We start from the raw sequence: 15,298 nt of genomic DNA, 5'->3' as shown, positions 1-15,298 counted from the left end.
ATAGGTGAAATATTTTGTGAATTTATAAAACTATAAATAAAGTTATATTATTATTATTATTATTATTATAAGATATACAAAGATGTTATAAATGTTTTGAAAATGGGAATGAATATTTCACTAAACAATTCCAAATAATTTTTTTTGATAAAAAAATATAGACGTATTTAATTAATATAATTAAAACTAGTATAAATGTTATTTTAAATGAACTAATCTTATGTTATGTTAATCTTTTAAATTAATTTAATATTACAATAATATGTGAAACATATTTAAATTAATTGTATGTAAGTGAATTATTTTTTAAATTTATCATTATATTAATGAGATAATAGGTGAAATATTTTTAAATTAATTATATGAGGAGGTGAAAAAAATCTTTTGAATTAATTTAATATTACAATAATATGTGAAACATTTTTAAATTAATTGTATGTAAGTGAATTATCTTTTAAATTTATCATTATATTAATCAGATAATAGGTGAAATATTTTTAAATTAATTATATGATGAGTGAAATACTTTTTAAATTTATAATTATGTTAATTGGATAATAGGTGAAATGTTTTTAAATTAATTATATGTTATGTGAAATATTTTTTGAATTTATAGAATTATAAATAAAGTTAATATATCTATAATATTATGATATTTATATAATAATTAATTAATTATTAATTTTTTTTAAGAAAATTAGTAAGAGGAAAATGTGTTGACACCTAATCCTCAGCGGTTGTGTGTACCCAGAATGTGAACAGTCATCAAGTAGATGAACTGATTAGTCACATTCCTGTATATAAACAATAGTTACCTAATGAAATAAATCAATCAGTTTTCTTCTGCCAAGTCTGGAGTTACCCTGGCCTGACATGGTATCAGAGCACAGGTCCCAGGTTCCTTTTTTTGGCGTGCCTTGTAACTCCTCTGTCCCATATTCTGCCTGCTTGTTTTAGTGTAATTGCATCCATTGGTTAACGCCTCTGCCTCTGCCAGCGCTCTGTCCTCAAACGGCTCTGTCATTCTGCCACACCTGCGCTGCCCTGAATTCACCCAGAATCCAAAATCGTTCCAGCGTCTCTGGGCTCTGTCCACTAATGCATCTGCCTGGCCTGAACGTTTGACTCTTTGCACGCATAAAGATTCCATGCTCCTGCGCAGGCCGATTTCTTCTGCCTAAACGACTTTAATGCCCTCTGCGTGATAACGCTTTGCATCCGCCAGAACATCACCGTCCGGAGCTGGGCTCTCCCCGTTGTGATTGTGAATACCATTGAACGCTGGGATTGACTGTAGCAAACTTGCAGTTTCCTGAATCCTCGTTCTACTGGACGGCAAATAACGGGCTTGATACAAGAAACCCTGACTCCAGCCTGAAGCGGAAGCATGGTTGGTCCTCGCTACTCTGATGGTCGTTTGTGGTGACTTGTCAAAAGGAGGTCACGAGTTCGATAGACCGCATGAAAAGGAGAAATGAGAAGCCGTTAACTTCTCCGTATTGCTCATTCCATTGCCGCAATTCGAGAATACTTCGAGCATCTGAAGAGACACTAGAACGTTAACTCCTCCGTCGCAATAAAAACTGCTGAATATCAGAGCGGCTAAAGACTGAAGCTCGAACTTTGGAGAATGCCTCTGTCGGCCAGCTTTGGAACGGTGGTTTGAAGAGTCGTTTGGAAGGCTCTTCCCTTTGTGGCTTGGCTCTAAACTAGAGCGCTGGGCTACGGTTGAGTTGAGCGGGATTTGTTATGCAGATTTGATGATTTGATGCTATGATGATTCGGTGATATATGTTACAGTAAGCAGCGTTTAAATTTTCATGTGATATATATATATATATACGCTCTGATATATGCGCTCTGATATATGCATGTGACACATATACGCTCTGATATATGCGCTCAAATTTTAACACATATACGCTCTGATATATGCGCTCAAATTTTTTATGTGACACATATATGCTCTAATACATAGTACGGTGATAGCAGTGCTCATATATTATAGTGGCAGCAAGCGCTCAAATTGTTCATGTGGTGATATATGTTACAGTGGTAGCATGTTACCAACATTCATTTCAATAGTCAATAATATAAATGGCGTAGCAGAATCAGAATCATTCTTTTAGCAGCAAAAGTTTTTTTTTCACAAAAGCACATTTTTTTTGCCATTAGAAGTATTTTTCTATCAGCAGAAGTGTTTTTACAGAATGCATTCAATCATCACTATGGTAGGAATAGTTCTCACTGGCAAGGAGAACTATCCTGAATGGTCCCGGATGGTAAAACACACCCTCATCTACAATGAGTTGTGGAAGGGAGTGTGTGTCGGAGAAGGAGACAATGACCCAGTACAGCCTACATCAGACAAAGAGCTCGTCATTTGGGAAAACAAGAACAACAAAGCCTATGCATTAATCACAACATCTGTAAATGAAGAAGTAAGTCGCCATATTTCATCATATTCAACTGCCTTTGAAGCTTTACAAAAGCTGAAAGAACTTTATGACTCACATTCTGCACTTGAAGTTGTTCAGCTCATGATTAAACTCTTCACTCTTGAACTAAAAAATAATGATCCTCTTGCTCTTGCATCTGAAGTAAAATCCATAATGCATGATATCAAATCCACTAAGGTTGAGTTGGATATCCCTCTTATTGCTTTTCTCAAGGCACTCTATCCTACTTACTCCAATTATCTTGAGTCTTTACAAGCAAATGGAAATCTTAAAGATATAACCTTTGACTCTCTTGTGAAAAAGTTTGCTGAAAGAGAGAAAGCCTTTGGAAAGAAGGCAGTCCCTGAATCTTCTGAAGAGACTGTCTGCCTTGCTCATAAAGAAAAGCATCCTGCTCATGATTCTACAAGAGGAAGAGGTGGACGAAGAGGAAGAGGAAGATACTTCAGAGGCAGGGGGGGGCAGACACTCTCAAGCAGAAAAGGCAGATCTGCATTGCATTCGCTGCAAACGAAATGGATCACATGATGCTTCTACATGCAAGCTACCATGGGACAAAATTGAGCAGAAAAGAAACCAGCAGAAAGGTAAAACTGATGATACAGACAAAGGTAAAGCACCTGAATCCGCTCACTATATTGAGGCACAATGTAACATTGGAGTAAATGAAGATTTGTTTAATGCTTCACTTGCTTCTTCGAAAAATGATTGGTTGCTTGATTCAGGAGCAACCTGTCATATGACTCATAGGAAAGATTTTTTTGAAGATTTCACTGACAATGTTGATTGAGCAGTATACTTTGCAGACCAGTCAAAAATCAAGCCATCAGGGCTTGGCACAATCAGGCTTAAGCTACCTGGTCTTCCAGACTTTCTTCTGGATCATGTTCTATATCTCCCACAACTCAAGAGAAACTTGCTGTCCTTGGTCCACATCCGCCAGCAAGGTCACTCCATTCATATGTTTGATGGCAAGCTTGAGGTAAGAAAAGCTTCTAACCACTCACTTGTCATGAGGGGAATAGAAGAAGAAAGGCTTCTCAAACTGCAAGGAACCTCTGCTCATGCACAACATTTCTCATATATTTCTCATCATGAAGAAGGTACACTTCCATCAAGTTTATTATGGCATGCTAGATTTGGACATTTAAACTATGACAGTCTCCGCTTATTGAAGAAAAATGGTGTTGCTGGTTTGCCTACAATTCCTAGAAAACATAAGCAATGTGATGCTTGCATTCTAGGAAAGCATAGCAAACAGTCTTTTCATGATTCACATTCAAGAGCACATAGGAAGCTTGAACTCATTCATTCAGATTTATGTGGTCCAATTCCTGTTCCTTCTGCAAATGGAAATAAATATATCATGACATTTATTGATGATTACACCAGAATGTGTTGGGTTTATTTATTGAAGAACAAATCTGATGCTTTTCAAACATTCAAGAATTTTCATAAATGGATTGAAAATGATGCACAATCTCATATTGGGTCTATACGCACTGATAATGGAAAATAATATACATCAAATGAATTTGAACACTATCTTCGCCAACATGGGATCAAACATCAAACAACTGTGCCTTATAATCCCCAACAGAATGGTGTAGCAGAAAGAATGAATAGAACAATCTTGAATATGGTACGATCCATGCTTTTCTTCAAAAATGTAAAGATAATGTTTTGGGTTGATGCTGTTCTATGTGCTGCATATTTAAAGAATAGATGTCCATCTAGTGCTATAAGAAACAAGACTCCTTATGAATTGTGGTATGGACATGTTCCTTCGATAAAACATCTCAGGATCTTTGGTTCCACCTGTTATGCTTTAATACCAAAGGTACATAGAAACAAACTTGGTGCTAGAAGTCGTAAGTGTATCTTCCTGGGGTATTCAAACACATCTAAAGCATACCTCCTCTATGATGAAGTAAATAAAAAGTTTGTTTTATCTAGAGATGTCATTTTTCTCGAATCATCCAAATCTGACAATGTTGTTGAGCGGCAACTTGATCGCTTGGATAGATTCGCAAAAACAAAATCATTTCAAGAATTTGATAATCAGATTCCACATCTTGAAGGGGGGATTCCTATACTAGAAAAACATGTGGAATCTTCTTCTGAAGAACAATCTCCCCTGCATGAAACTCCAACAACGGATGATGCTTTAAGTGATGTAATTGATAGAATTGGGAGACTCAATCTTGATTCAGTCCCAACTCAATCAACAGAGCAGCCTGGACCATCTCAGAAAGGTCCCCCAAAGTGGCTGACAAAAACACTTGAAAGTGTTCATCCTGATGAAATTGGAAAAACAGGAACCAGAAATACAAACCGACAAGATGGAGGTGATGTAGATGACTCTAATTCACCTGTTGATATGGATGTTACTTATGATTGTGAATTGAACTTGTCTACAGATTTTGAACCAACTTCCTTCAAAGAAGCTGCTTCTCATGATGAATGGAAAGAAGCGATGCAAAAGGAGTATGATGCCCTCATAAAGAATGGCACTTGGAAGCTGGTTGATCCTCCATTTGGAACAAAACCAATTGGCTGCAAGTGGGTCTACAAGAACAAATACAAAGCTGATGGCTCACTTGACAAGCACAAAGCTAGGCTTGTGGCAAAAGGTTTTGCACAGAAGGAAGGGGTCGATTATGAGGAAACTTTTGCCCCCACAGCAAAATGGGCCACCATCCGGACACTCTTTGCACTAGCTGCTCAGAACGGTTGGAAAGTCCATCAAATGGATGTAAAAACTGCATTCTTGAATGGAGATCTAAAAGAGAATGTTTTTATGTCCCAGCCTGAAGGATTTGCTGTGAAAGGACATGAACATAAAGTATGCAAACTTGTGAAGTCCTTGTATGGCCTCAAACAAGCACCACGAGCCTGGTATGAAAAACTAACGGAGCATCTTCTGAAACTCAACTTCAATCATTTTGATCTTGATGATGCAACTTTATTTGTCAAGAAAGTTGGAAAAACAGTTGTATATCTTGTGGTATATGTAGATGATCTTTTAATGACAGGGAACAATGAAAGCTATATTGCATCCATAAAGAAAGAATTAGGAAAAAGTTTTGAAATGACTGATTTGGGCTATGTTCATTATTATCTTGGCATTGAAGTAACCCAACATCCAAAATCCATATTTCTTTCTGAAAAGAAATACATTGGAGATTTGTTAAACAGATTTGGCATGACAGAGTGCAATCCTCTTTCTACTCCAATGGAACAAAACTTAAAGCTCACATCTATTGAAGGAAAGGAATTTGAGGATGCAACAAAGTATAGACAGCTTATAGGAAGTCTCATCTACCTCACTACTACCAGACCAAACATTTCATTTGCTGTTGGAATCCTCTCCAGGTTTATGCAAAAGCCTTGTGAGGGACACTCGTCTGCTGCAAAAAGAGTCCTAAGGTACTTGAAGAGAACTCAAGACCTTGGAATCAAGTATACACAGGTGGATGACTTCAGCTTGATTGGATACTCTGATTCAGACTTCGATGGAGACAAAGAAACTGGAGTATCTACTTCAGGATATGCTATGAGTCTTGGATCAGAAGCTGTATCTTGGAGATCACGCAAACAATCAGTTCCAGCAGATTCCACAACAGAAGCAGAATATGTGGCAGCAGCTGAAGCAACGAAAGAAATTGTGTGGCTCAGGAAAATTCTTGAAGATTTGTAGGTAAAACAAGTACAATCAACTCCACTCATGATTGACAACACCTCTGCAATAAGTTGGCCAAGAACCCAAAGTTCCATGATCGTACTAAGCACATAAATACTAAATATCATCTGATCCGACATCATGTTGAGGCCAAAACAATCCATCTCCGTCATTGTTCCACAAATGAGCAAATTGCAGACATCTTCACCAAAGCGCTTGGAAGAGAAAAGCTTGAAAGATTCAGAACGATGTTTGGACTCACCAACATCCCTTCAGATTAAGTGGGGGAATTGTTGACACCTAATCCTCAGCGGTTGGGTGTACCCAGAATGTGAACAGTCATCAAGTAGATGAACTGATCAGTCACATTCCTGTATATAAACAATAGTTACCTAATGAAATAAATCAATCAGTTTTCTTCTGCCAAGTCTGGAGTTACCCTGGCCTGACAAAATGAATTAACATGGAATGAATTGTTTAATTCAATTTAATTTTTTTGATAAAAATATATAGACATGAAATTCTTCTTTTGTTTGTAGAATAAGGGACTACTAAGTCTACAAAGGCATATATACTTTACCTTGCTGGTTTTGAAGTTGTGACCTCTCAAGAGGAAACAAATGCTCTTAACCATCAAGCCCATTCAAGCTATAATTAAATATAATTTAAATACTATTTTTAGTAAATTAATTTAATGTTATAATTATTTTTAATTTAAATTATATTAAATCAAATGATATTAACCATGAAAATAAAAATACATTATATTTTTTATTTAATAAAAAATAAAAGTTTTTGTTTTTTTTTTTTTTTTTTGCACTTTTTCAAATTCAATTCTAAAATTTTATAAGAAACCTTTATTACAAGGGATGATTCTTTAGTTTAAAGGAAATAGAATTTTGGATTAAATATGTAACAGTGTTGTGGAGGAGAAATTCAAGGACAAGGGAACTTCTCTCATCCTTCAGGTTCACATTGTTTTTAATTTAATAATCAAGTAGATTTTTCCTAGATATAAAGTTTCATCATTTATACATTTATATTTGAAAGAAAGTAAAAAAATGTCATTCTCTTTGAGGATCATTATGATACTCTTTCTCTAGTTTAGTGATTTATAATAATTTCATTCTATATGGTTACAAAGTTATGGAAAAAGTGATAAATCCCAAATTAATTTTGGCTATTATTATTGCTCTATGGGTCACCTAGATATGCTTAAGACTATTTTAGAGGAATGACATGATAATAAAACTAGTACCTTGTGTTTCTTTGTTGACTATAAGAAAACATTTGACATGGTGCTCAAAATTATTCTTTGGAATAGATAAGAATTGTTAAAAGTTCTATTTGAGTTGAGATATACTTTGAAAGGTTGTACACGAATGTTATTAATAAGTTTAGGAAAAGCGACACTTGGTCAAAATAGATTATTTGTAATGTAGGAGTTACATAAGGGTTTTCTCTATCTTGTACATTTTTTTTATTTACATTGATAAGTTAAATGCATACTTCAAAGAAGTTCATTGTGCTAGCACTACTTTAACAACAATAGTCATAATAATTCTTCTCTATCTTGATGATATTGTTCTTATGGTGAGGAGCGCCTCTGATCCCATCAACTAACTAATAATTCATAAGGATTTTGTTCCATCATGGGTATCAAAGTAAAAACTAACAAAAAAACATATTATGATCACCAAATAAAAAATGAGAACTTGCACTAATTTTGTGCATGAGAATAACAACTTATAGGAATTTGCTTCAAACAATCTTCCTACAATCAACTTTATCACGAGATTAAGTAAAATTATAGAATTAAGAAACGTTTAGTGGAGGTAAAAAAATTGTTTTGGTATGCAAAACAATTGTAAGTCAATTACCCATCAAGGGTAGTCTGAGTGCTTGGGACTAATGTTGTTAATGTTTCCCACCTTGGTTTCAATCCTCACTAAAATTTCTCGATATGGTTTTTAAGCTATTATATCATGCCAATGGATTATATTGGAAACCATGATATGCAATGGCTAGTTCTAGTTATGATTTTCCCCTTGATACAAAAAAAATGTAAATCAACAAAGTTTTAGTTGGGGAAAGAGATTTTTTTTATATGTTTGTCATTCCTATTAGATTTCACGAATGTTAATTTTATGTTATATCATCTACAAAGAATTGTACAAAAATATAAAGAAACGCAAAAGTGTTTTATACTTTAAAGCATAAAAATTAAAAGTAATATCCCTTATCCTATTGATTTGGGTTGTATAAGGAAAAAAAGGAAAGGGATTAAAGGAAATGTAGCAAGCATACACATGAATATAGAAAATATCATATTAATAGGGTAAAAACACAACTTCTATTAATGAGTAAAATAGTAGAATACTATAATATATAAACTAGTCAAAATGGTGGTAACTTATCTCCAGAGAGACAAATGCTAATTATGCTCATTAACAAAATGTTATCACTAGTGGCCAAAATAATTCCCTTTTAACATATATCAATAAACCTAAAGTTCAAAATCCTAACTATATAAGGCATAACACCAAATGGCTTGAAGACCATGAGGTGGTTAGTTGATGTATCGACTTAAGGTTGTAACTTTTGCATACAATATCTATTTGAGATGCATAATGGATCATTGGAAAGCTCTAACTAAGAACTATAATAAAATATCATAGTGGGTGTGTTAAATATAAATATGGGCCCTTGAATTTCTAAAAAAGAATAGTTTAGGGCCTTAAAATTACCATAGAATTTTACTAGCTAAAAAATCATTACAAAATTGCTAAGAAGGAGAATCATGTTGATTCAATCGAAGAGTTGTATGGCCACCATCATCCACCAACATAAATCCTCACCCATGAAGAAGATATTGTCTCCATTTCATCATGTTCTCATGAGTGATGGGGAAAATTTTACTAATTTTGAATCTTGGTGAGCCAATTATTTGATAAAAAAAATATTTTTTTTTAACGCGTGTTCTACTAGTGAGTTCCCTTCATTCTATTGCCTAACATTTGATCCATTGTAGCTTCTCAATGTATTTAGAATTGAGTTTTGTAGGGGCCAAGTTCTCATCCGCCTCCAAAGTTTCTAGCAAAGATGCCAAATATGGTTTAATTAGCTCCACATTAAACAATGAGGGCAAGTTAAGAGAAGAAGAATATTCGATTGAAAAGAATTTTCATCCAAAGTTTCTATATTGGTGTAACACCCATATTAGAATGGTTTGAGCTTCATGTGAGAGCTTATGAGGTGCTCTCTATACAAATACAACTAAACCATATCACTCATTGAAAAATGTTGTGGAATTCGATGTTCTTCATGTTTTTACTTGTACTTAGCTTTAATATTTTGTATGATATAATGAACCTAGTATTAGAGGTGTTGTACCTCCTAAAAAAAAATTTACTTCTCTATAAACTTATACTTGAATATGAGAAGACTCTATCAATTAATATGCAATGGGTAAAGCTACATCAATCGGGGCCAACAGATAGAAATCAAAGCACACTTAGAAAGGATTATGTCCAATAGAGTCAGGGAGAGCTCCAACATAGGTAGATTGAACATATGGAAAGCTATTATCTCACATATGTGGATGCTTACAGTTGGACATACACAAGATATGCAAAATAATATTATTTATCACTTTCCTTTATCCATCTATTTGGGGGTGAAAGAAAGTTGATTTAGTTAACTTGGTGTCCATAAGTGACCATAGGCTAGGTTAGAAAAGACTAAGGAACCTATTGTCTCTATCTAAAATAATGGTCTATGGTAACCCAAAATGAACAAAACACATCCTCAAAGAAAAGGTTGTCATAATTTTTTTATGTAGTTCCAATATGGTCGTCTTATAGAACTAATTAACAACAAAAAGACACAATCATCACCATTTTTGGTGGAGGGAAAACTTGACATGTAATCCATGGACACTAAATCTCATGGATTTTTTTGTGCGGTAGGTCGAGGAGTGGACAACATTTATTTTTAATAGTCGATTTAGAAATACACAATTAATGCAAAATTTTCATATATTGGTTGATTTCATGATGATGTTTTGGCTAGTAGAAATACATTTGAAGTGCTAACTTGTCCACAGTGAAGTTTCGTACCAACCAAATACAATGTGCCTCCCAAATTAGCATTGCAAACTCACTTGAAGGAAAAAAGATAACCTAGATAGCACAAGATTTTATCCTAGAGGTAAATTTCCCAAAAAACGTTTTCCTACACTTAGTGTCTAATAAATAGCATTGAAGATAAAGCCATTAGTTTTTTGACCACCCAAAGGTGTCATTCTCACAAGAGCTAAGGTTGGTTGTTAGCAACACAATCAATGGTTAACCGATATAATATACAACGTAATTGGTGCTATCATTATTGTATTTAATGCTAAATTTGAATTGTTTTAGGCATCTAAACCACTTATAATGGAAGTTGTTATCACATAAAAAAGATCATCTAGCCATAATTAATTAGGTGCATGAAACTATGCCATGTAGTAGTGGTCTTACACATTAAAACCCACTTTCACCTAAGGAAACATTTTTGATAAGTTATCTCCATTAATTAATTCACCCACGTGAGCATAACCTATAAATTCATTAATTTTATGTTTTTCTCATAATTTTACCCATTAAATTGAAAAAAAATCAAATTAGTTTTGCTCACATTTTCCATTTCCATAGGAGCAACTAAAAAAACCATTTATTTGTTTATTATTCCTTAATCCTTTGAACATTATCATAGCGACCATTTATTAAATCGTTATTTATAATTTATTTCTAACATATTTCACCATTTCACCTAGAAATAATTTAGTAAGCTCATTTTCTTATTCATTATTTCTTATCATTTTACCCATTTTTATTAGTTAACTCAATCATTATTTTTTTTAGTTGGTTATCTAAATAAATGCTATGGACTATTTCTTTGACCTTATCCTCTCACAAATAATAATGAAATATCAAATTTTGTTAGATCTTGATTTAGTCCAACAAATACTTTATTATTTGACAACATCAAATCTAGCATGATATTTTATTATGATGATAATGGTGATATGAAATGAGAAGAGAAAACCTCTCTATTTATAATAAAATATCAAAATTGGTTAGATCTTGATTTGGTCCAACTAATACTTTATTATTTGACAACATCAAACCCATCCTCACATTTTATTATAAATAAAGAGTTTTTCTCTTCTTATTTCGTATGACCATTATCATCATCCAAATTTTGATCCAGTGACATTTGAGTATTCTTTGCTAGAGCCTCATCTTTTTTCTTTTCCACTTTTTCTGTCTTTGGATCATTCAGCCAATTACGGGGTCCACATGCATCCAATGTTCATCCATAATGTATCCTAGAGATTGAATTTTATGCATACCAAATGATAATTTCTCCAAAATGTCATTTAACTTGTGTTATTGAATGGTTCTTAACACCAACTAGATGTGTTGCAAATGATTTTACCATGTTAGACTAAAGATGAGGATGTCATCCAAATACAAAAACATAATTTCTTTTTGTAAGAGCACAACATATCATAAAACATCCTCATGAATGCATTGAAACATTAATCAAGCCAAAAAGTGTGATAAACCACTTTAAAAACCTTATTTAGTGTAACCACATCTCCCAAATTTACCCACTTTCACTGACTTGCTGGAGTAAACATGAGTTGATGGATACTAGGACATGACTCAACCTCCTAAGTACAATTAAGCAAGTGGAATGGAAAACATTTAACTTTACCGACCTTCCTTAGGAGCTACAGGACTACGAGGAGCTAAATAACCACTAAAGATGACCAAAAACTGAGCTAACTTGCCTTTTTACTAAATTGGACTCCCAAACGCTTGCTATAACAAGGAAATCTAGTGGTTGTGACCCTCCAATCACATGGATAACCTTGACTCCTAGTGATTGCAGTCCACATTTCCCAGTTCTGAGCATGTGACCCCAGAATCTAAGCCACCTTTTCAAGGGCTTGCTCCCAACCACTGTCTAGAACTTAATGGGACTTTCCAAAATGATATATAACATTAGGACAAGCCATTCATATAGAAATTAGTCAATAACTTGACATAACTAGGTCCAACCATGACAATAATTTCGTCAAACACACAATGAACATGAAATCTATAGGTCATGTATTCAATAACCATTCACTTACAAATCAAAACATGATAAGAGCCATAACTAGAATTTGTCATAAAACCATGCTTATAGCTAGTGTATAACCCAAATAATAACAATGATAAAACATCCATCAAAGCCACATCATAAAAAGTACATTTAATCATAAAATACAATAGGAAAATATTTCTTATTAAAAGAGTATCATCCTTATTCACAAACAACACACACCCCAAGGTCACAAACTTGGCCAAATTTATCCCTTGTCAATAATTTCCTTCAAATTCAACTTCAACTCCACTAACTTTGGAGTGCTCACCCTATAAGGTGCCTTCGATGTTCGTGCCGCCGGTGGGACCAACTCAATAGAAAAGTCCACTTCTCTGTGAGGTGGCAACTCAGAAATATCTACTGGAAACACATTTTCAAAACATTGCAGGAGTAGGTACCTCTTCAAGACTTATGCATCCTCAACACCTTTACATTTATCAATGGAGATCTGAACTGTAAATGACACAAATCCTTTCCTGCAACTACGCTTCGCCTGCATAGATATAACCATTCTAATTGGTGTCACCTTCTTCTTACCCTACAATATTATTTGTTCTCCATTTTCATCCAAGCACTCAATATCCTTTTCATAGCAATCCACCTTAGTCATGTGAAGATACAACCAATCCATACCAAGAAGCATAATATGATCCCAATCGAGTTATATATAGATGCATTGTTGTTGGCATACCATTCAACTCAAATGCACAAGCTCTTACCCAGTGACAAACTATTTTCTTAGTACCCGTAGCCAACTGCACTAACCAAGTCTCTGCATACACATATTTTCTCAAACCACACTTATCTACAAGGTCTATATTAACATAACTATAATTAGATCTAAGGTCAATCAAAATAGAAACAAATTAATCACAAAGCTTACCATCCATCTCAATAATAGATCCATGGTGACTTGCCTGCTTGTTAGCCAATGTTGCATAAATCTAAGGAATGCTTTGTCCAACATCCCCAACTATCTGCGTCTCTTGAGCACTGTAGATATGAGGCCTACCACCCTGATACGACAAGGTGCTCCTTGCCACATGTCCAATGCTACAACTATCTCCTACCATCACCTTTATTATTTTTTTCTCTAGGTTATGATCCATGTCCCTTCTCAATCGCATTAAACTTCTTGTAAGGAAAAAAATCTCTTTCTCACTTGCATCTTAAGGTCTTGTTCGTTTTGGAAGCCATTTAACTTTACTCTTTTCATTCCATTTCCAACCTTAATTAGACCTAATCTTGCACTTCGATTGCTCATAACATTTCTTCAGATTCCCAATTACTTCTTCCAGCGATCAAGGCTCACCATATTTAATCTGATCCTTAAATGCTAATGGAAATCCATTGACAAACCTATGAACTTTGGCATTCTCATCCTTAAGATACAACACATACCTCAAAAACTCAAGGAAATTAGTCATGTAATCCTCATTTTTCATTGATCCCATATTTGTTTCATGCAATTCCTTAGAAATACGGTCATACTACCTCTCTGATAAGTACTCAATTCCTGAAGAGTCTCTTGAATTCATGCCAAATATACTCCTTTTTCATGATGTTTCGACCCGCTTCATATATTCCCACCAAATGTATTCTTTCCATTTAATACTTAAAGTAGTTATCTTGGCCTTCATTTTGTTTGTCTAATCATGTAGCTTAAAGAACTTATTTATCACAAGAAACCATGCCTTTGCATCTTCTCGCTTCTTCAACTCTCCATCCATTGTAGGTGGCTTGGATTTATTGAACTCATCCAGCAAATATGCCCTATCACTCCTCCTGTAAGGATGATAGTGATGATGACCATGATACTTGTCTAAACTAAAACTGGAATAGAACCCATGTGATGAGGCTCATCAATAAGTAAGCTATATGGGTCTTAATTCCACTCTCCAGGTTATTAAAATCAACTTTTCTCAATTTACTTACATATTTTATTATAATTTTCTTAGTGAGAAGGGTAAAGGTGAGATGTTAAGTCATGTGGCAAAATATGAATTAACTGGAGGAATTGGAGTAGTTTCGGGCTAATTTAAGTGCAGGAACTCGAAGTGAAAAAACAAGAGGTATTTTAGGAGATTTGTCTCCCTCCTTAACTCCTCAAATCATTCAAAGATTCCTCCACCATATCTTATCATCTCGCAATTAGAAGAAGCCAAGCCAACCGATTTCATTGTAAGCCAAGCCATTGACAGCGAACACAAGTCATGCTCGAGTTTGGGGACCAAGTCTCCCTAATTTTTAGGAAGATGGTGGTAGCTTCAGTTTGTATGAATAAGAAGGTGAAGGTCCTCATTAGGATTTGATTTTTTTTTGTAGTCAAGAGGAAATTTAGAGTTGAAACATTGTGATTTTTAATCTTATGTTGTATTTAACATTTTTATGACCTTGATCCAACACTGAGTTGACTCAGAGAGCTGAAGATCTTGGGTTAGGGCCCAACCCTAGTAGCAGAGGTTCCTCTTTTTGTGCATGTATTCTTAGATTAAAATCATAGTTAGTTATTGAATTTATTTATGCTCTGTTTATTTTAACAAGTATTTGAATGACTATTTAGTCTTGTTTCCATAAGTTGAAGAACTAGATCAGTGGTATAGCAGTGAGAAAGAATACTTCAGAAAATCTTGTGACAATGACCTCTTGCTCATCTCCCTTATGCGATGATGGTTTGAGGGCCCCACTCTCACAACCCCAAAAATAGATTTATCCTTTGATCATTGCATAGCTTAGGGTTCATTGTTGAATAGATCACTCTTTATGATTTCTTGGAAGCATCTATAGTTGTCATTTTGTTTCTTGAGTTTTCTATAGTTTAAGAAGTCATTTCATTTCATAGATCTAGTCATTTGCCATCAATAAATCAATTTCCTCAAATTCAACTCATATTTTCCCTGTTCATATGAATTTATGCATAAATTAAGAGAATAACATGTTTTGTTGTAGGGATTTTTGA

This window comes from Pinus tabuliformis, chromosome 2_1 (assembly GCF_031772625.1).
Source record: "Pinus tabuliformis cultivar Carrire ecotype Pingquan chromosome 2_1, CPIR1, whole genome shotgun sequence".
NCBI classification, from domain to species: Eukaryota; Viridiplantae; Streptophyta; class Pinopsida; order Pinales; family Pinaceae; genus Pinus; species Pinus tabuliformis.
The sequence above is the reverse complement of the archived record's forward strand: the minus strand, read 5'-3'. Positions refer to the sequence as shown.